Source organism: Cryptomeria japonica, chromosome 7, assembly GCF_030272615.1.
Source record: "Cryptomeria japonica chromosome 7, Sugi_1.0, whole genome shotgun sequence".
NCBI lineage: Eukaryota > Viridiplantae > Streptophyta > Pinopsida > Cupressales > Cupressaceae > Cryptomeria > Cryptomeria japonica.
The window spans coordinates 199521521-199543023 of NC_081411.1; the positions used below are offsets into that span (position 1 = coordinate 199521521).

Genomic DNA, 21503 nt, shown 5'->3' on the forward strand with positions numbered 1-21503 from the left:
ATAATAAATCCCTTATTGTTGTGAATACCCTTTACAGAACAGTCTTGCTTTATTTCTGACAACTTCACCAACTTCATTCAATTTGTTTCTGAATACCCATTTAGTACCATTAACAATCTTATCCCTAGGTCTAAGCACAAGTTCCCAAATGTTATTCTTTTCAATTTGATCTAGTTCTTCTTCCATAGCTCTTATCCAACTCTCATCTTTATAGGCTTCGGCAACATCGTTAGGTTCAACTTTGAAAATAAAACATATTTCTTATGTAGCTAACCATCTTCTAGTCATCACACCTTTATTCTTATCACGAATAATTTGATTTTTTGAATGATTCAATCTTACATACCTCGGAGTCTTCTGATTGTTCTGATTTTTAGGTTTCTATACTCTTTCACTAGCAACATCCAAATTCACAGTCTCTATTAGATCATTTTGCTTAGGTTCTTTAGGCTGAATAGGTGTTAAAACAATATGTTGATCATCATCATAACCACATGTTCCAATCTCTTTCCAAAGATTCTCATCCACCTTCATATTTGTACTCTCTGCAATATTTCTCAGTCTCTTATTGTAGCACTGGTAGGCCTTTCTCTTTGTTGAATATCCCAATAAAATTCCTTCATCTCTTTTGATATAACATTTTCTACCAAATACTCTGAAATATCTCACAATAGGAACATGACCAAACTAAATTTCATAAGGAGTCTTATAAGTATCACCTTTGATGTGAACTTTATTGAATGTGTAAATAGTAGTGCTTATAGCTTCTCTCTAGTAAATCTTTGGCATGTTTCCTTCAATCAACATAGTCCTTGTAGCATCCAAAACATTCATGTTCTTCCTCTCAATGACTCCATTCTGCTGAGGAGTTCTACGAGAAAATAATTTTCTTCTAATCCCATGCTTCTCATAGAATGAGTTGAACTCTCCAGAATAAAATTCTCCACGTCTATCAAATCTCAAACACTTCACCTTTAATCTAGGCTCGATCTCAACCTTAGCTTTAAATATCTTGAATTTGTCAAATTCTTCTAATTTCTCCTTCAAAAAGACAACCCACATCCTCCTTGAATAATCATCAATTAACAACATAAATTATCTATCACCCTACACACTTCTAACAGTTTTAGGTCCACATAGGCCAGTATGTACAAGATCTAGTAGTCCTTCTGATGTATATTGTTTTCTTTTGAAATAAATTCTTGTTTGCTTACCCAACTAACATTCCTTACATACCAGATTAGGAGGCTTAAAAATCTTAGGTAGATCTCTAACAACATGTGTAGAATAGATCTTAATCATTGAATCAAAATTCATATGACACATTCTCCTATACCACAACTAATTTTCATCAATCTGAGCAATCAAACAACTTTTCTCACCAATATTCAAATGAAAAATGTTACCTTTAGCCTTAGTCCCAGATGCAATCTCGATACTGGAGGCATTCAAGATCTTGCATCTACAATCCTTCAATTGTAGATCATAACCCTTATCAACCATTTGTTCAACACTTAAAATATTATGCTTCAAATCTTCAAAATACAGGACATCATTAGTGTTATGCTTACCATCAAAAGAAATAGAGCCTCTCCCATGGATTACACAGGCTTTGTCATCTCCAAATCTAACTATTCCACCATCATATTTTTCCATAGTCACAAATTTTCTTTTATCACTACTCATATGAGGTGAACAACCACTGTCAATCACCCATTCATTTTTCTCTGCAACCTTAGCAGCCAAAGATTTATCTTCAATAGTATAGCTAGTGGAATCAATAGGTACAAGTAGATCTTCCTTAATTGCAAGGATTACAACTTTATCTCCTTCAGATTCTTCATCTATAATACCTTCATCAACAACATAATAACAGTTCTTTTGATTTCTAAACTTTCAGTTAGGCTTGTAAGATTTGTCATACCTCTCATGGTTGTCATATCTATCATTCCTATCATTCTTATCAAACTTATCACACCTTTCCTACTTAACCATTCTCTCTAGGTATATAGAAGCAAAGTGTCCTATCTTATTGTAGGAGAAACATTTCAAAGGGAACTTTCCATCATACTTATCGGCACCTTTAGGCAATCTCCGGGCAATCAAAGCTTCAAGTTCATCTAACTCCCTTTCTTGCTTTCCATCTCTCTTCTCTCTCTTTCATATCTAGATATTCTACACTCATTAGGATCATATTTTGGCTTACCAGATATAGATGTAGATGCTCAAAATGTTATCTCAGACTTTCCATTTGATTCTCCAAATTCACTCAGCTCAAATGCAACAAGATTTCCAACCAACATATCTCTTGTCATGGTAGTCACACTTCAAATCTCACCAATAGCAGCAACCTTATGCTTAAAGGCAGAAGGCAAATATCTCAAAACCTTAGCAACAATTTCATCTTCCTCAATAGTTCCACCGACACATCTGATACCTACGAAAAGATCATTCACCTTAGCCATAAAAGAGTGTATGCTCTCATCATTTCCCATCTTCAATGTCTCATACTTTCCTTTTAAATTCCACAACTTAGTAGCATTCATACAACACCTCAAGCTTCACCCAGATCTCATGTGTTAATTGAAGTCCCATTACGTTAGTCATCTTCAAATTATTTAAGGTACTAAGAAATGTCTCCTTCACTCTAATATTATGTTCAACTTCCTTAACCTCATCAGGAATAGATGGTCCATTCTGAGGAGCAACATAGACATTCTTTGTCATCTTTGAATAATATTCAACAAGAGATTTCAAGTGCACTTCCATCTAGTCCTTCCATATAGCATAGTTACTTACATCGAATCTCGGACTATCCTTCTTAAAGATTACACCTTGAGTTGCCATCCTAGATCTCCTCAAGCGATTAAGCTTCTACTGGAGGATCTAGCTCTGATACCAATTGTTAGTAGCAATAAAAAAGAAAGACTGAAGGGGGGGTGTGAATCAGTCTTCACTGAAATAACAAACAAAACATAGATCTGATAAACTGTAGTAATAAGATAGATAAGAAAATCAATAACACAACACACAACACCAAGATTTTGACATGGAAAACTCGGTTAAGGGAAAAACCATGGTGGGAACCTACCCACAGTAAGATGATACTCTGCAATAGTATTTGAAAATATTACAATGGGGGATGCACATGCATTTAGGCACACTTCCTAGAGCTCACTGCTCAAATAATATTTTCTTGGAAGGGTACAACCCTTAGGGAAGTCTCACTGACTTACAATAAGATTTGGACTACAATTTGAAAGAAGTGAACTGAAGGAATAGCATCTCCAAATGCCTTATTACAGTTTCGGTTAAGCACAGATGTCTGTCCAACAACACCAATCTCACCACAAACTCAAAACTAAAAGATAAATCACTTGATTGCACATATAGCTCTCTGATAATGCAGACAGAACATTGACACCAAAACTAAATGAATGCATCACCTATATATAATTCATCAACATTGACAACAAGGTCAGCTAAACCCTCAACTCTCAATTACAAAATTACATCACACGATACAAAGATTGACCACCAGATCAATATAGTGATTTAAATAGCATAGCATGGTCCTAAATCAAATTCCCAAATGATCATATCCACCGAAAATCATGCCAAGATCAATCACAACATGCTACACTACCAGAAATGCCGCATAACACGGAGAATATCACCGGTTGATAGAAACCACCAAAAAATTGCACAACAATCAATGTGAATCACTAGAACAAATAGGACACAACTAGTAAACACCAACAAGAATTTTAGAACCGTCCAAAACAACTGCACCAACACCACTTATCAAATCTTCATTGCTCAACATCTAAAAGCTTAAGAACACAACCAATCAATAATCGTCACAAAGAAAGATAAATTGCGGATCACCAAATCATGATCCATCTGAAATGAAGATACACAAGACCATCCCAAACAATATCCCAAAACCTCAGCACTAGATCTGATCACATCGTAGTATATTGAAGGAAATACCAAACTCTGCAAAACAATGATCAACAAACTAACACTACAAACCAGATCAAAAAATCATTCCAATCTGCAATCACTGGAGCAAATCACCAGAATATGTTGACATCAATGACAACAACATATCCTAGGAGCAACAATGACTAGCCATATCCAACATAAGGTTCCAAAATTGCGAGGTTCTTTGAGAATCAGAACTCGAAAATGAAACAAGACAAAATAAATAAAGTAATTTAAAGGGATCAAAGAGATCCTATAACTCAAAACCTTAAGTTGTAAGTTCCTCTAAGAGCTTGATCTCCACTAGAGCTGCTATAGGTTCAAAGTTCCTCGATCAAGATAGAATCAACTCTTAGGGTTGCAATAGGAGTCATGTGCTCAAATAATAGCAAACAAACTTGGAAAAATAAATGCAAAAAAAAACATGAAATGAGTAAAAATATTAAAAGAAATAAAATGACAAAAATAATAAACCTAAGAAACAGGTCCCTAAACTTGCCTAAGTTAAAAGAAAAGAAAAAAAAAAAGAGATATGGATGGAAAGCATAATAATACCCTTAATTAATTTATTAGAATAGACATCATATTTAATCTTATTAAAAATCCTTTTCTAATATACAAGATATCATTAAAGACTTAGTTGTTTTATATATCTATTATTATATTATCATATCGTAATAAATATTAAATTATTATTTTTAAATATACTGTTATTATAATATTTATATATTTTTGTATCTATATTGAACTCTTTACAAAAACCAAAAAATTATAAAGATGAAATTATTATTATCATATTATTATATTTCTATATTTATACTAAACTCCTTATAAAAATAAAAGAAAATATTAAAATTAAATTATTGTTGTCATATCATTATATTTTTATTTTATGTTCATCCTTATCCTCTCATAGAAATATAAATTTTCCTTCGAGACTCTTTCGATCTCATATAACGCCTTTGGTCTGACCAACTTACAAATAGAATCTATCCTCAATTAGTTAAACTTTAATTATATATACTCGAATTCTTACATAGATCTTTTTATGTGACTTATATATAATATTTTTATATCCTAAGTTCAATACGAATGGAGCAGACCTGTCCGGCATGCGTGGAGAACGGCGGAGATTTTTTTTTCTTTATAATTATATGAAATCCGGTACACGAATAAGTGACAAAACCAAGAGATTCCAGGAGTAAATTATGAAAGGCATAGCATCTAATTTTCTGGGATATCTGTTGAATATCATGCACAGCTAAAACTAAATAAATCTTTTAATTCAATGACAGAACCCTATTCGTGTCGTGATAACGTCATAGAGTAGGATTGAAGTAACGTCCAATACATTTCAATTTATGTAGTCGAACTTCATTGAACACATCATAGAATAATAATAAAAAGATTATTATTCAATTCCGTGTGACTCACATTAATATATTTTCTATTTGGATGGACGATAGTGGCCCTTTAAGGACGGCCACTGGATTCGATTTTTTCTATTTTATTGATTCACATTATTGTATACAAGAGCATTCACTTCATACTAGTACTTCAATCCAATAATCTCTTGCTCGACCAGATTCTTTTCTTTTAATCAAAATGGAAGTTTTCCATTTTCTAGGATGTAGAATTCCTAATTTGATGGAAACTTTACCTGCCGTTCTTTCTATTACAGTCTCTGCAGTTCTGGGCATTCTTTTCCTCTCTTTAAATCATTGGAACCGGCAATCCTTGTGTAAAATACCCCCGGGAAACTTAGGCTTCCTTGTGATTGGCGAGACGCTGCAATTCGTGTGGGCACTTCGATCAGGCACGATTCAGCTGTTCTTCGATGAGAGGGTTAAGAAATTTGGTGATGTTTTCAAGACGTCACTCATGGGGGATCTCACAGTAGTAGTGTACGGCCCCGCTGGAAATCGTTTCGTTCTGTCCAATGAGGACAAACTGGTGCAGATGACATGGCCCAAGTCTTTCACGAAACTCCTCGGAAGCGAATCCCTTGGAAGGGAAAGAAAGCTGGAGCATCTCCGCATGCGTGCCGCAATTGCTCGCTGTCTGGGTCCGCAGGCATTAAAGAATTCTATGTTTAAAATGAGTTTTGAAATCGAACGTCATATCACAGAGCAATGGTAGGGAAAATCTTAAGTGAAGATGGCTCCTTTGGTGAAGGAGCTCATCTTCTCACTCGCAGCCAGCTTGTTCTTCGGTATTAGCGATGGTGCTGAAAGAACACGACTCCATCATCTCTTCGAAACTGTAGTTGCTGCATCTTTTGCTGTTCCGCTTGAGTTTCCAGGAACTCGTTTCTACAGAGCGATTAAGGCGCGCTCCATCATCGATCTAATTCTTTCTTCTTTAATAAAAAAGAGAAGAACCGATTTACATTCTGGGATGGTGAGTAGCAGTCAAGATTTACTCTCTGTGTTCATCAATTTCAAAGATGAAGGGGGGAATCCACTCACTGACCAGGAGATCCTCTACAATTTTAATGGTTTGCTTTTTGCTTCCTATGATACAACTGTTTCAGCACTTACCTTGATGTTTAAACTTTTATCTTTCAATCCCAATTGCTATGAAAAAGTCGTCCAAGGTACGCAAAGGCCCTCCGCTTTTTCTTTATTCAATCTTAAAATCAATATGCTGGTATTAATTACATTTGTAACATATTTCTGAATTAAATTGTGTAGAAATCTTTTTTCCAATATTTGGATTATATTGGATAATCTATTATAAAAATGTAATTATACAAAACAAAGTAAAACTTTATTCATCTTAATGATAAATCATACAATATGATTTAATTTTAATTTTTTTTTTTTAAATTTAATCTTAAAATCTTTTGCATATTTTAGTACTCTGTTTAACTTTGATTGAATTTGTCATTAACACCCACGAAGCGTGTAATAGAGAAAATGCCAATTATAAGAAATCAAAAGGATGGAGAAGAAATCAGTTGGACAGATTTAAATGACATGAAGTATACATGGCAAGCTGCTCAAGAAACATTGCGCATGAATCCTCCACATTTTGGAACGTTTTGCGAGGCGATCACAGATATTGATTACAAGGGGTATACAATCCCCAAAGGATGGAAAGTAAGCTGAACATTTCTAATGATTTTTTATCGATTCAATTCAACCATAATAACTAAAAATCCATTTATTTTCTTCTTGAAATCACTAAAACTAAATCCATAAGAATGAGTTTTGGGTGCTTTTTTTGTAATGGGCAGATTTTATGGACTGTTTATAGCACGCATACAAAAGAAGAGTATTTCAGTGAGCCGGACAAATTCAAGCCTTCGAGGTTCGAAGAGGGAAGTAGTAATGTGGCTCCTTACACCTACTTACCATTTGCTGCAGGACAGCGAGCTTGCCCAGGATGGGAATTTTCAAAGATGGAGATATTACTATTCGTTCATCATTTTGTTAATCTTTTAGTGGCTTCACCGCCATTGACCCAGGTGAAAAAGTAATGTCAGATCCATTCTTTCCTCTCCCAACTAACGGTTTTCACATAAAACTTTTCCCTAGATCCTAAGCTAATTGAAGGAGGTGAACACTATGTATTAGCAGGTGGTTACATGTCTGAAAATGAACGTGATATTAGAATAAATATTGTATCCTGAAATAGTTGTATTCATTATCGAAGTCTTCTTTTTCTTCTACTTGACATTACATATAGACTTGTCATACTGCTATGTTGAATATGTAGGGTTTAACTATGAAAAGTGTTGACAGATTTACAGGACATTTCATATATTTTGAGCAATGTCATGTTTACTATTATCTTGTTTTGTCTTTTCATGAAATATTATATTATTTTCATAGTTGGTAACAATTATTAATTAAGATTTTGTTTGATATTTTACAAAGGGGTTATAAAAAGTAGAATAATCATTTCTATAAAATAAGATATGAAAAATCTGAAGTATGTATCAAATAAAAAATATATATATATAAACATAATTTTCTTTTTATAATTTTTTTTGGGCTTTTACTTATTATTTCGACATAATATCAAATCATGGTGATAAGAGAAGAGTTAGTATCAACTATTTATTGTTCTATTAGATTTTTGTTTAAAATAATATGGAGATCTCTTTTGTAAAGGTAAATTAACTAGCATTTGCACTCACGAGGTTCAACGAATTTGCTGATGGAAATTAATGATACATTAAACAATTGCATGGTTTGAATGTTGCGGTTAGAGGAAATTTTCCAATGGATTTATCTTGTTTGCTTGAGAAGTTAGTTGCAGTGGATAAATCTATTTAATTTGTTTCTCTTTGTTGGGCCTTTGGCCTTTGATGTTTTATATTTTCTTTTGTGATCAATAAATTTTTACCCTCTAGTGAGAAATAATGCAATGATGCTTTGTAATTTTAATGCAAATATCCTAATTTCATAATTATTCTACCCCAAATATCATTGATGAATTAATCAATACACATTGAAAACTATAAATTTTATTTAAAAATTCATAAATTGTGAAATTGAAGAAAACAAGTAGCTGACAGACCCTAAAACAATTCTATATTGACATTAGAAAGCCTCTATTTCTCATTTATCATTGTTGGCATCAAATCCAAACACACAAATTTCAAAACAAATAAAAATTAATCATCTCTATGTTATCTCCCAAACTTCACAAATTTAATAGAATAATAGTTAGAAACATTTGATCCATAGTGAACTCTTGTAAGGGAATCATTTGCCAACCCTGTATACTAGCAAAAATCTTTGAAATCATCTTCAAACATTACAAAATTTTGATTAGGAGAATCCTCGATGTACCACAACACTCCAAATGAACTTAGTAATGTGGCTCCTTACACCTACTTACCATTCGCTACAGAGCAGCGAGCTTGTCCAGGATGGGAATTTTCAAAGACGAAGATATTACTGTTCGTTCATCATTTTCTTAAATCTTTTAGTGACTTCACCGCCATTGACCCAGGTGAAAAAGTATCGTCAGATCCGTTCTTTCCGCTCCCAACTAATGGTTTTCACATAAAACTTTTCCCTAGAATCTAAGCTAATTGAAGGAGGTGAACACTGTGTATTAGCAAGTGGTTACATGTTTGAAAATGAATGCGATAGTATAATAAATATTGTATCCTGAAATAGTTGTATTCATTATTAGTCCTATTTATTCTATTTGACATTACATATATACTTGTCATAAGGTTATGTTGAAAATGTAGGGTTTAACTATGAAAAACGTTGACAGATTTACAGGACATTTCATATATTCTGAGCAATGTCATGTTTACTATTATCTTGTTTTGTCATTTTATGAAATATTATATTATTTTCATAGTTGGTAACAATTATTAATTAAGATTTTGTTTGATATTTAACAAAGTGGTTATAAAAAGAAGAAATGCGATTCTATAAAATAAGATATGAAATATATATATATATATATATATATATATATATATATATATATATATATATATATATATATATATATATATATATATATATATATATATATATATATATATATATATCTTTTTTTAATAGTCTTTTGTGAGATTTTAATTATTATTTGGACATGATATCAAAGCATGGTGATAAGAGAAGAGGTAACATTAACTATGTAATGTAAGGGTAAATTAACTAGCATTTGCACTCAGAAAGTTCAAGTAATTTGTTGATAGAAAATTAATGATGCATTTTAATTGAACATATATTATGGAAATGAAGTGAAAACAAATTAAATTTTTACTAGTTGTTAAAAGAATTTAATGATGCAGATTCTTAGCTTGAGTTGGTCTTTTGACTTTGTTACCTTCTCTAATATTCCTTGAGAATGGAATAAAGTTACAGATTGTTTGGCCAAATGGGCATTTGAAAGATTGCATGGTTTGAATGTTAGGTGTAGAGGATATTTTTCAATGGATTATCTCGTTTGTTTGAGAAGTTGGTTGCAGTGGATAATGTTGATTAATTTGTTGCTCTTTGTTGGGCCTTTGTCCTTTGATGTTTTGTATTTTCTTTTTTGATTAATAAATTTTTACCAAAAAATGTAATGATGATTTGTAATTGCCATGCAAATATCCTAGTTTCATAATTATTCTACCCCAAATATCATTGATGGATTAATCAAAACACACCGAGCTATAAATCTTTAAATAATCCATAAATTGTAAAATTGAAGAAAACAAAAAGCTGACAGACCCTAGAACAATTCTATATTGGCATCAAAAGACTCTATTTCTAATTTATCATTGTCCACATCAAATTGCAAAGATTCTCTCTATGTTCATCAGTTTCAAGATTTACTCTCTATGTTCATCAATTTCAAAGGTGAAAGAGGGAATCCACTTAGTGACTAGGAGATCCTCAGTATTTTTAATGGTTTGCTTCATGTTTCTTATGATACAATTGTTTTGGCACTTACCTTGATGTTTAAACTTTTATCTTCCAATCCCAATTGCTATGAAAAAGTCATCCAACTTTTTTTTTCTAAAATTTCAAAATCAATATGTTGGTATAAATTATATTTGTAATAGATTTTTGAATTAAATTGTGTATAAATGTTTTTCTCAATGTTTAGATTATATTGCTATCTATTATATAAAAATGTAATTATAGAAAACACAGTGAAACTTTATTCATCATGATGATAAATCATATAATATGATTAAATTTTTAAAGATTAATTCAAAAATCTACTATTAATAATCTGTACAACTTTGATTGAATTTGTCATTAATACCCACAAAGCATATAAGAAAATGACAATTATAAGAAATCAGCCAGAAAGATCTCAATGACATGAAGTATACATGGCAAGCTGCTCGGGAAACACAATCCCCAAAGGATGGAAAGTAAGCTGAACATTTCTAATGAGTTCTTATCGATTCAACTCAACCATAATAACTTAAAAATCATTTTTTTTCTTCTTGAAATCACTAAAACTAAATCCAGCATAATGACTTTTGCATGTTTGTTTGTTATGGGTAGATTTTATGGACTGTTTATAGCACACATACGAAAGAAGAGTATTTTAGTGAGTTGAACAAATTCAAGCCTTCAAGGTTTAAAGAGGGAAGTAGTAATTTGGCTCCTTACACCTACTTATTGTTCGTTGCAAGGCAACTAGCTTGCCCAAGATGGGAATTTTCAAAGATGGAGGTAGTATTGTTCGTTTATCATTCTGTTAAATCTTTTAGAATCCATTGACCCAAGTGCAAAGGTAACGTCAGATCCATTCTTTCCTCTCCCGGCTAATGGTTTTCACATTAAACTATTCCCTAGATCCTAAGCTAACTGAACGAGGTGAACACTATGTATAAGAATGTGGTTACAAGTGTGAAAATATACATGATAGTATAATAAATATTGTATCCTGAAATAGTTATATTCATTAGGTTGTCAAATTTACAGGATATCTCATATATTTTGAGTAACATCATGTTTACAATTACCTTGTTTCATCTTTTTAGGAAATATTATATTATTTTCATAGTTGTTAACAATTATTAATTAGAAATGAGCTCTGTTAGTAGTGGTGAGTGGGAACCACTTGATCTATTCTAGGTTTGAGATGGAAGAATGGAAGGGGAAGGACATGGAGCATGTTGTCTAAAGGATATTGTGGGGAAGGACGCTTTGGTGGACAACATGTTTGTCTTCCTAAAGATTGTGGGGAGCAGCTCAGATCTTCATTTTGTTCTTCCTAGTCCTAGGGATTCGATGGTCAACGTGTCTGTAGGTGTGATTCATCCCACGCTATCTAAGATCACAAGCTCTCTTCCTATCTCTGGTGTTTTGAGCCTAGAGATCAACATTGTTGCGGGCCTCTCTTTTATTGGCTCTAACATGTCTTCCTCTTTGGGTCCTTGGAAGGATCTATTCTGTGATATTTTATTGCCACCTACGGGTGGGGTATCTATTGAAAGATTTGATCTTGGTACCTATGTCAATATCAAGGATGTCTCTCTTGACTACTCCCTGGTAAAAATGGCTAATGCTTTGGTTAGCAAATTAGTGGGTTAGTGACCAGATATTGTGGTAGTTTAAAAATGGGCTATTGTCAAGTGGCCTATCAAAGGAATCCTCTCTATTTTGCCCCTCTGTAATGCCCTCTTTTGCTTTTCATTCTTCTTCTTGGATGATTGCATCAAAGTTCTCTCTTTGGGCCCATGGTTATATGGGAAACAAACTTTGCAATTGAGTAAATGGCACTCGAGTCTCAAAACTAACTCTTTGCTTTCTAGTGTGTTCCCTACTTGGGTTCATCTTCCCAGTCTCTCCCTTGAATACTAGGATGAGGAAATTATATGGCATCGCAAACACGTTTGGACAATTTATTGTAGTTGACTCGGTCACCCATCAAAGGGTGAGAATGGCTTTTGTCCAGTTTTGTGTTGGGGTTGGTCCTAGTACTCTCTTGTTGGCCTTAGTCGAGTTGAAGTCCCACTTTGGTTCTTAGACAACCTTTGGAATATGAGAGCTTGACTCTCTTCTATCAGTGATGCTCATCTACTGGTCACCTTGCAAATGTGTGTTCTTGAGGCAACAAGTTGATTCTTGAGCCTAAAGGAAAAGGCAAGATGTACTCCCCATCCAAGTCTACCTATGGTTCGATTATTCTTGGCTGCTAGCCTGTCGGGTGTTGGCATTGTGGACTCTATTTGGGTCTTGTCCACTTGTAGCTAGCTTACCAAGTATGGTGTGGTTGTCTCTTGTTTTGACTCGCAAGTGATTTTGGAGGTGCTATCCCTAACGACCCCATTTTCTTCCTCAGTGGATGACATTGTTTCCCCCTCGAAGGTTGCTTTGGAAGTTTGTCTCCCACTCTCTTTGGCGAAACAAATTATGGATGGGACTTGTCCTTTCATTCTGATGTCATATCCTTCTCCTTCCAAGAGTTGGACTATGTTTCTTTTTCACCCTTCTCGTTTGAAGGCCTCCTCTTGTCCTGTTGAGGAGATGGACTCGACATCTCCTTTCTTTGCGCTTCCTCTATGGGGTGTGCCCACATGTGATTCTATGGATCTATATGTGGGTTCTCCCATTGCCACATCAAGGTCCTTGGTTTTCAACTACTTGTTTGTTTCTACTAGGTAGAGGAAAACTATAGATGTGGGTAGATATTATCACATGGGAAGGAAATCCTTAAAGGATGTACACTAGAGTAGTGTTTCTAGGAATGTGGCTAATGGATGTCAATGTATATTGGAGCAGTTTTAATCCCAAAATAATAAGAAATGATTATTCTCTTCAGGAATATAAGGGGCCGAAATGGGTTCCATAAATAGATTCTTGTCAATAATCTTGTAAAAGATTAGAAGTCGAATATTTTATTTTTGCGGAAATTAAAATGAGTGTTGAGTCTTATCAAAAGGTGTGTAACTTCATTTTTCCCTTCTCTTGCTCGATTGCTATGAGTGTTGATGGTGCCTTTGGTGGCCTTGTTGTCTTCTAGAGGTCAAGCTATCTCTTAGGCACCTAAGTTATTCAGGATAAAAACTTCCAATGCATTAACTTTGATAGTAACCCCCCTACTAGTTTATGGAGGCTAACTAACATCTATGTGCTCAATAATGTTCTCCATAGGAGGGATCTCTGGCACACTCTAATTTCCCACTAGAATTCCAACTATGGTCCTCTTTGGATTGTTATGGGGGATTTCAATACTCCACTCTTCCCCTCATGGAAACTAGGAGGAACTTTTGATTTCTCTAAGAGTATGCTAGATCTTTAGGAATTCCTGTCTAGTGGCGACCTTTTTGACCTCAATGTTGAAGATAGGATCTTTACGTGGTCTAACCAACACATGGGTAGAAACCTCATTCAGGTCTGGTTGGATCAATGTGCCATCTCTTAGAACTACCAACTATCCTTGTTGTTTCATAGTGACTCTGATCATTGTCCCATAAATATCTCTTGGTAGATTCCCCTTTAGTTTTGAAATCATGCGGGCCCTTTTTCCTTCAATTTTAAAGCCCTTGTGGCACAATGGTGGAATGTAAACATCCTTGGCATGATTATGTTCCAACTTGCTCATAAATTGAAAATGCTAAACAAACAACTTCATTCCTGGAGTAAATCTTCTTTTAGGGATGTCTTTCTTAGAATAAGTCTCTCAAAGTTTAGATTGATGCATTACAACCAATTAAGGAATCCCTTGGGGCTTCAAAGGAGAGATTTCAAGAACATGCTATATTGGCCTAGCCTGATTATTAAAGAGGAACTCTATTGGAAGAAAAGATCAAGAGTCCAATGGGTGGAAGAGGGAGATAAAAATACAAAGTTCTTTCTTCAATCCTCATACTAGTGTAGAAAGAATAAATATATTAAGGAGCTCATGAGGTTTAATGGAACCTCTGTGATTGAGGTGGATATTGGTCAAGAAGGTGTTTCTCATTTTTCTTCATTGTTCAAACCTAGGGTAACGCATGATCCTATTGTTTTTGATATTTTAGCTAGACTTGTCAACTACATACCCACAATTCATTCATGATGATCTCATGTCCATGGAAAGGATTTTCTTAAAGGAGGAGGTTAAAGTGGTGGACTTTTCCTTTGGGCCCTCCAAAGCCCTTGACCTGGATGGGTTCCCCCATTATTTTTTCTTGAATATTGAGAAATTGTTGTCCTAGATATCACTTGGGTGGCTACGGAGTTTCATCTTCATCCAAAATCCTCAATAAGATGAATAAAACCTTTATTGTCCCCATTCTTAAAAAGAAAGTTCCAAGAGAATGCTCGATTTCAGGTCTATTATCCCCTATAATACCTTGTATAAAATCTTCTCCAAACTCATTTTTAACAGTATCAAATGTTTTCTCAACTCCTTAATTCATGCTAACCAAAAAGGTTTTGTTCCTCAGAATCAAATTGTTGATGATGTGGAACTGAGCTTCATGAGATGTTACACTCAATTTATAATAGTGGCAAAGAAGGTATGCTCCTCAAACTTGATATCTATAAAGATTTTGATATGGTGGGATGGCTCTTTCTTTCTATGCATTTCAGAAAAGTTGGTTTTTGTGGTAAGATCTCGAGTGCTATTGAGGCTTATGTCAAAACTTTGATGTTCTTGATTTTAGTCAATGGTTTCCATCATGGTTCCTTCAATTCTACTGGTGGCCTTAGATAGAGGGACCCCCTTTTCCCCCACCTCTTCATTCTTATGGTGGAGACTTTGGGGATGAACTTTATGCTATCTCTTCAAATGGTGTAATCAAAGGTATTAAACCCTCCTCGGCTCCCTTTGTTATTTCTCACTATTAAATTATGGATGACACTCTTCTTTTGGGAGAGGCTTCGATCATTAAAACTAAGAGTTGGAGGACCATCCTCATTGACCATGCCACTGCTTTTGGTTAAAAAATAAATCTAGAAAAAAGTGCTCTCTACTTTATGAACACTAATCAATCTCTCCAAAATAGGATCGGTAATATCCTTAATTGTAATATTGCTCTACTCTTTTCTACTTATCTAGGTCTCCCTCTCACTACTGGCAAGGTGGATAATTCGTTCTGGCTGGTCCTATTAGAACTAGTCAAAAGTTAATTAATTCAAACTTTTTACGTAAAATGGGAGAGAGGATTAATTACTAGTATACATATATTCTAAAAAAATATATCACATAATTTTCTTGTGTGTTTATTAGTTGTCAAGAAGGACATGGAGCATGTTGCAATCTTTCACTCTCATTAAAGATGTAATAGTTTCATATACTTAGAGACAAGTGGCAATAATTCTATTTTATTCATAGTAATAAAATAATACTTATAAGAAACTAAAACATGCATGCATTTACCTATCATCTACATGTCAAATTTATTCAAAATCAATCTTTTGTTTACAGTTGTTTGTATGTCATTGTAGATGCCTCTCAACATAACTAACTTAATTAAGAGGTTAATCATTTTGAAATTTTCCCGAAAATAGGAGGATGGATAAACATTTAAAACTTGGTTAGGCATTGAGAACTTTTTATGTGAAATATTAGGGAAGATTAACCTCTAAGTATTTTTGGAGGAATTGGACATTTTTTGGAAATTTAACTTGCAATTCAATAAAATGGGAATAATATTAAATTAATAAATTGAAGATATTAAAATTATTTTGTTAAATAATTAAATTTTTTTTTATTTTTAAATTTGGTGTCCTATTTTCAAAAAATCATTTATTAACTTTTGAATAGGATTGAATTTGGCTGTAAAATTTTAATTGCATATCAAGGATGGCTAGATGAGCATAACCCAAAAATCTCTCTTCATGACGAAGTCTGAGATACAAAATTTTAATACTGTTCGAATAGAAGATGTCAAAAATTGAAAGATTAAAATATTTAAACCACCAACTAGATTTGGACAAAAATTGGAGACATGGCTCAAAATGATGCTTGATACATGCTCATGAAATTATTTTCCTTAATACCATTTACTTCTCAAGATTCATCCATTTTTGGATTTTAATCGACATATTTTAGGCCCAATCATGACAAGGATAAAGTGGGATATGTACATATCATAAAAGATCCTACAGACACACATCAAGACTTCATACGACATTAGCTTCAGTGAAAAGTTAAAATTTTGGGATGCTTTAAAATTAGGGCAACAAAATGAAACTTTTGAATTAGGAATATAATCATGCTTAGTTACCAATAGGTTCATGTTATGTTCTAATGGCAAGTGAGGGATAAAGAGGGAGAGGTATAAAAGAGGTAGAGTGAGACAAAGGGATGTGAAGATAGAGATAATGGATCGAGGTAGAGAGGAAGATAGAAATAAAGATGAAGATGGAGATGGAGATGGATATGGGAAAGGAGAGGTGTGTGTATACACACACACACACACACACACACACACACATAGAGAAATGGGGGCATCTTCAAGGTTGTCCTTAAGCAACAATTACTTGAGCTAAATAATATGATGAAGGGGGAAAGACTCAATAAAGAAGATGATCATGTTCATTGGAGCTAGTTCATACCTATTATACACACAGATTTGAGTTCTTACAAAAGGACTCGTAGTAGGAAGAGGGTTGTGAATACTTTCCCAGCAAACCTATGGAATGATGAAGAGTGCAAGGTAGCCAATAGATTTTTGAAGGGGAGAGATCTAAGCAAAGACAACAAGAAGAAATATGCAAAGTTGATTCAAGAAAAAAAAAAAAAAAGAATATCTAAAGGAGAGAAGGAAAGAGTTAATTTCTCTTGGTAGAAACAACCCCAAAGGTTTTGGGATGAAATTAGAATAGCGAAGTAAACACACTAAAAACAAAATCACTGATACTCAATGTCTTGATTATGCAAAGCTTCTTTATGAGTGGATTCACGAGAAGCACTCTCCTCCCATAGTGAACACTTCAATGGAGCTATTCATGGTAGAAGATATCAAAAAGGGAATAAAGGGTCTAGAAAATGGTAAGGCAAGTGATATTGATGGGCTTGAAGATCAATTTCTAAAGTGGGGAGCTGAGCTTTGCTTGTCACATAAAGGGTATATTCAATAGTGTCATTTGAGTATGTTTCCCATCAATTTGGACAACTAGTGTGGTTATTCCTCTCTTTAAGAGTGGAGATACCAACAATCCATCTAATTATCGCACTATTATGGTCAATCCTCTTCTCGGTAAACTTTTTGGGAGCATGGTAGAGTGTAGAATCAGCAGTTGGGCAAAAGGTGAAGGTATAAGGGCCAAAGGTCGGGTTGGTTTCAAGCTGAGACATTCCACCATCGATCACTACACCAGTCTCCGATATTTGATAGAGAAAATATGGGACAATCAAGGGCAAGAGGAATATTGTTGTTTTGTTGACTTAAAAAAGATTTTAACACGGTGCCTAGAGATAAGTTATGGAATAGAATGGAAGACTTGGGTGTACCTGACATATATAAAATGGTTGTCCATAGGTTATATGAGAAAGTCAGAGGAAAAGTTAGAACTAAGCAAGGAATGACCAAGTGCTTTGGTCATAACATTTATGTCAAGCAAGGGTGCCCTCTATCCCCCACTTTATTTGGTTTATACATTGATAAAATTGAAACATGGTTAAGGGGTTCATCTTGGAGGGTATGTGGTGAAATTACTTTTATATGCTTATGATATTATCCTAATTTCTAAGATGGCTCATGGTTTGATGGATCACTTAAGGGCTATAGAGAATTTTTGTATGGAATTTGGGATGCAGGTGAACATTTCCAAAACCAAGATCATGATTTTCTCTTTAAAGAGGAAAGAAAAACAAATTACCTTTCTCTTCAAAGGCAATCCATTGGAAATTGTGAATGAATACAAGTACCTAGGGACTGACTTCAACTATACGCTTAGTTAGGAGACTTGCAGAGAAAAAAGGATTCAAGGGGGATGGAGAGAATCACATCTACTTTAAAATAGCTGCATAAATCTTGAATTATGGGATTGGAAAACCAGAAACACTCTTTTTAGTTTGTTGGTCACATTGGTTGTTCTCTATGGTTGTGAAGTTTGGGGAGGCAGCATGTCAAAATGTAGATGTAGACAGTTAGAAAGAATTCAAAAACACCTAATCAAAAGTAATCTCATAGTTAAAACATTAGTGCCATATGAAATTCTTTTGGTGGAAGCATCAGCATTAACTCAGTTAATAAGTTATCTAAAGAAGGTTGAGAACATGGATAACCACTGGTGGCCCAAGATTACGATGGAAGGTCTTATTCATAGGAAGAAAACTTGGATGAAACAAAATAGAAAGTGGTTGAATAAATGGAATATCAAACTGCATGATTGTCCTAATACCAACAAGGAAATAAAGAAGTTTTTCATTGAAAAGTATCAAACTGCCATGTGGAATAACCACATTGGGTGCAAAAAGGCGTACTACATTAAAGAATTTAACCCAAATGGGGAGCATGGTGAGAAAGCATATTTAAGGGCAGTTATTAAAGGGAAAGCTATGCTATTAGTGGCACAACTGAGGACTAGCTCGCATCATCTCAGGTGTGAAACATGTAGATGGGAAAGGCCTATGGGAATAGAGAACTTGTTTGTTTTGTGAGATAGGAGTAGTGGAAACTGAGTGGCATTTTCTTACTGAATGCATAGCGTACGATGATATTCAAGCTCAATATGAGATCATTCTGAAGGCCGACAACATGCATCAGTTATTTGATGAGGACAAGATCAAACAAACGGCTAGCTTCCTAGTCAAGATTCATAATAGAAGATCAGACATGGAAAATTATATTCAGGAGATTTAGTGTTAGTGTTTTTCTTGGTCCCATAGACTATTCAGTCTTGTGGACATTAGTAAAATCATTCATTCCTTCATTAACTACAGATTTTTCCTGAGCGAAGTGGTCTTCTTTATCTAGTAAAGCATTAAGATATAAGCTGAGTTGAAGCAATACTAAAGTATATAGAAATATTCTCTCATCGAATTTGGGCAAGGAGGAGGTTTAAAGGAGAAATGTTTTCGATAAACGCTTGGTATAGGAGAGGTATTCACAACTTCCAGATTCAGTAATATTCATATTTTGGTTTTGCTATTTGTTATACTTACTCATTACAATATTGTCATCTGTTGCAACTTGTGCGCATCAAGTCCCCGAAGTCATAAAAGCTTTCCTGGTATGTTCTTTCTTTCAAACTAAATTATGAAAAATATACAAGTCTGATTTCTTTTCCAAGAAGACCTTGACTACTATCATTGTTTACAGTTCATTTCCTTAATTGCGTAGTTTTTAGAGCAATTTATTTCCAGTGAATTCTATTATTAAAGCTATTTCTAAATAATCTTAGAAACAAAAACCAAAATGAATGATCTTTGAAATGAATATTGAAAGACTGAATGTAAAATAGGACTTTAGAAAGAGACTATAAAAATAAACTGTTACACATGAACACTATGGAAACAATGTTTTGAATAGGTTTTGGGATTGTTCAAGTTAATAAAATTGGCTGCAGCAAACATATTTTTGTTGGATTTCCTTATTGTTATTAACCCTTTGAAGAATCAGATTTGTGTGCATATAAAAATAATGAAAAAAAAATCACGTTTAAAGTGTGTTTGTAGACTTGGGTTGTTGCAAATCATACGCTTGATGGGGTTTTCCACGTGGCTTGTCAATTTGGGATTTTTTTTGTGAATGTTTTGGGGGTTGAATTATGCTGGAGGCCTCTTGCAGAAAAACTTCACCATTGCATTCATAATGTTCGAAAATATATTGATCTAGGGGAAAGCATCTAGGAGTTGAGCGTGATTCAATACTTGTGATAGAATTTGTTCAATTAGTACCTACACTTGTTGATTTAATGCCCAACATTTTTGACAACATTGCTGATCAATAGTTGTGACTTTAAATTTGTTATTTGTGATGATGACTACCCATAAATTAATAATGATAATAAATTAATATACTATAATAATTTAGCTTACTTTTATCTATCTTTTTGGAATCATTTTATTTGTAACTCTTATAATTAAAATTAAAAAATAATAAATTTATTTGAAAAATTAATTTAAATATTACAAGTATTATTTTCTTGTTGAATTTTTATATTAATTATTGCTTATTATTTTTTAATTTTAATTATAAGAGTTAAAAATAATAATAAAAAATACAATAACTTTAATAATTGATTTTTTAAAAGAATAATGAAATTATAATTTAAAAATAATATATTTCAATAAAAACAGCTTATAATATAATATTGTCTTTTAGTAATAAATATTTTATGTGCTCAATATTAGATTTTACTCGATTCATCTTAAATTATAAGGAGAGTTCTTTTAATATTTGAAAAGTATTTTTTAAATAACACATTTGTTTTGGCTTTTGTATTCTTGTTGTGCTGACTTTTTATTTCATTATCTAATTAAGCCGATAGGCTTTTAGTATGGGTTTTTTTTAATTGGAAAAGTGTCAGTATCTAGGAAAACATTTTCCAGCTACATTTTCCAACTAAAAAATGTTGAAGCTGGTTGCTGACGTGTGTTTCTCAAAATCTATTTTTGAGAGGACTCCCCAAATTTATTAGTCAAATAAAATTGTGGGACGTACAAATTTACACCACTTGTAAATTTATTAAGCAGATAGGATTTTACTATGGGGTTTTTGCCCCAGAAAAGTGTCAGTCACCTGAAAAAGGAATCGGGAAAAAAATTATTTAAAGCTCACTTGTCGGAAAGTTGCCACTTGCCCGATAATGCAAACAGTTGGCAATGGTATTTATTTGATTAGACACACATTTTTTATTGCCAGTTGGAATGTTATTACACAGGTTGCAAATTTGAAGGCACATATGAATGAAACTTTGCGATTCATGACTGATTCAAACAATGCAGTGATTTAGGTATTTTTTGTTTACTAGTTCTTTCCTTTCTCATTTGGGTTTGAAGGATCAGGGTTCCCTATTTTTACAAATATTAACTTTCTTCTTCATTTGGAATCATATATGTATGAAATTTTTTTAGCTTGCTTCTTTTGTGTTAACAAAATTTAGCTTGCTTCTTTGGGTTTGAAGGATTCTTCAAATTTTAAAAAGAGA

General features: G+C 33.5%; 1 pseudogene; it reads left to right on the forward strand.

Moving 5' to 3' along the window:
• Positions 1-5592: 5592 nt before the first annotated feature.
• On the forward strand, positions 5593-7614 carry LOC131078287 (taxane 10-beta-hydroxylase-like; annotated as a pseudogene).
• Positions 7615-21503: the final 13889 nt, after the last annotated feature.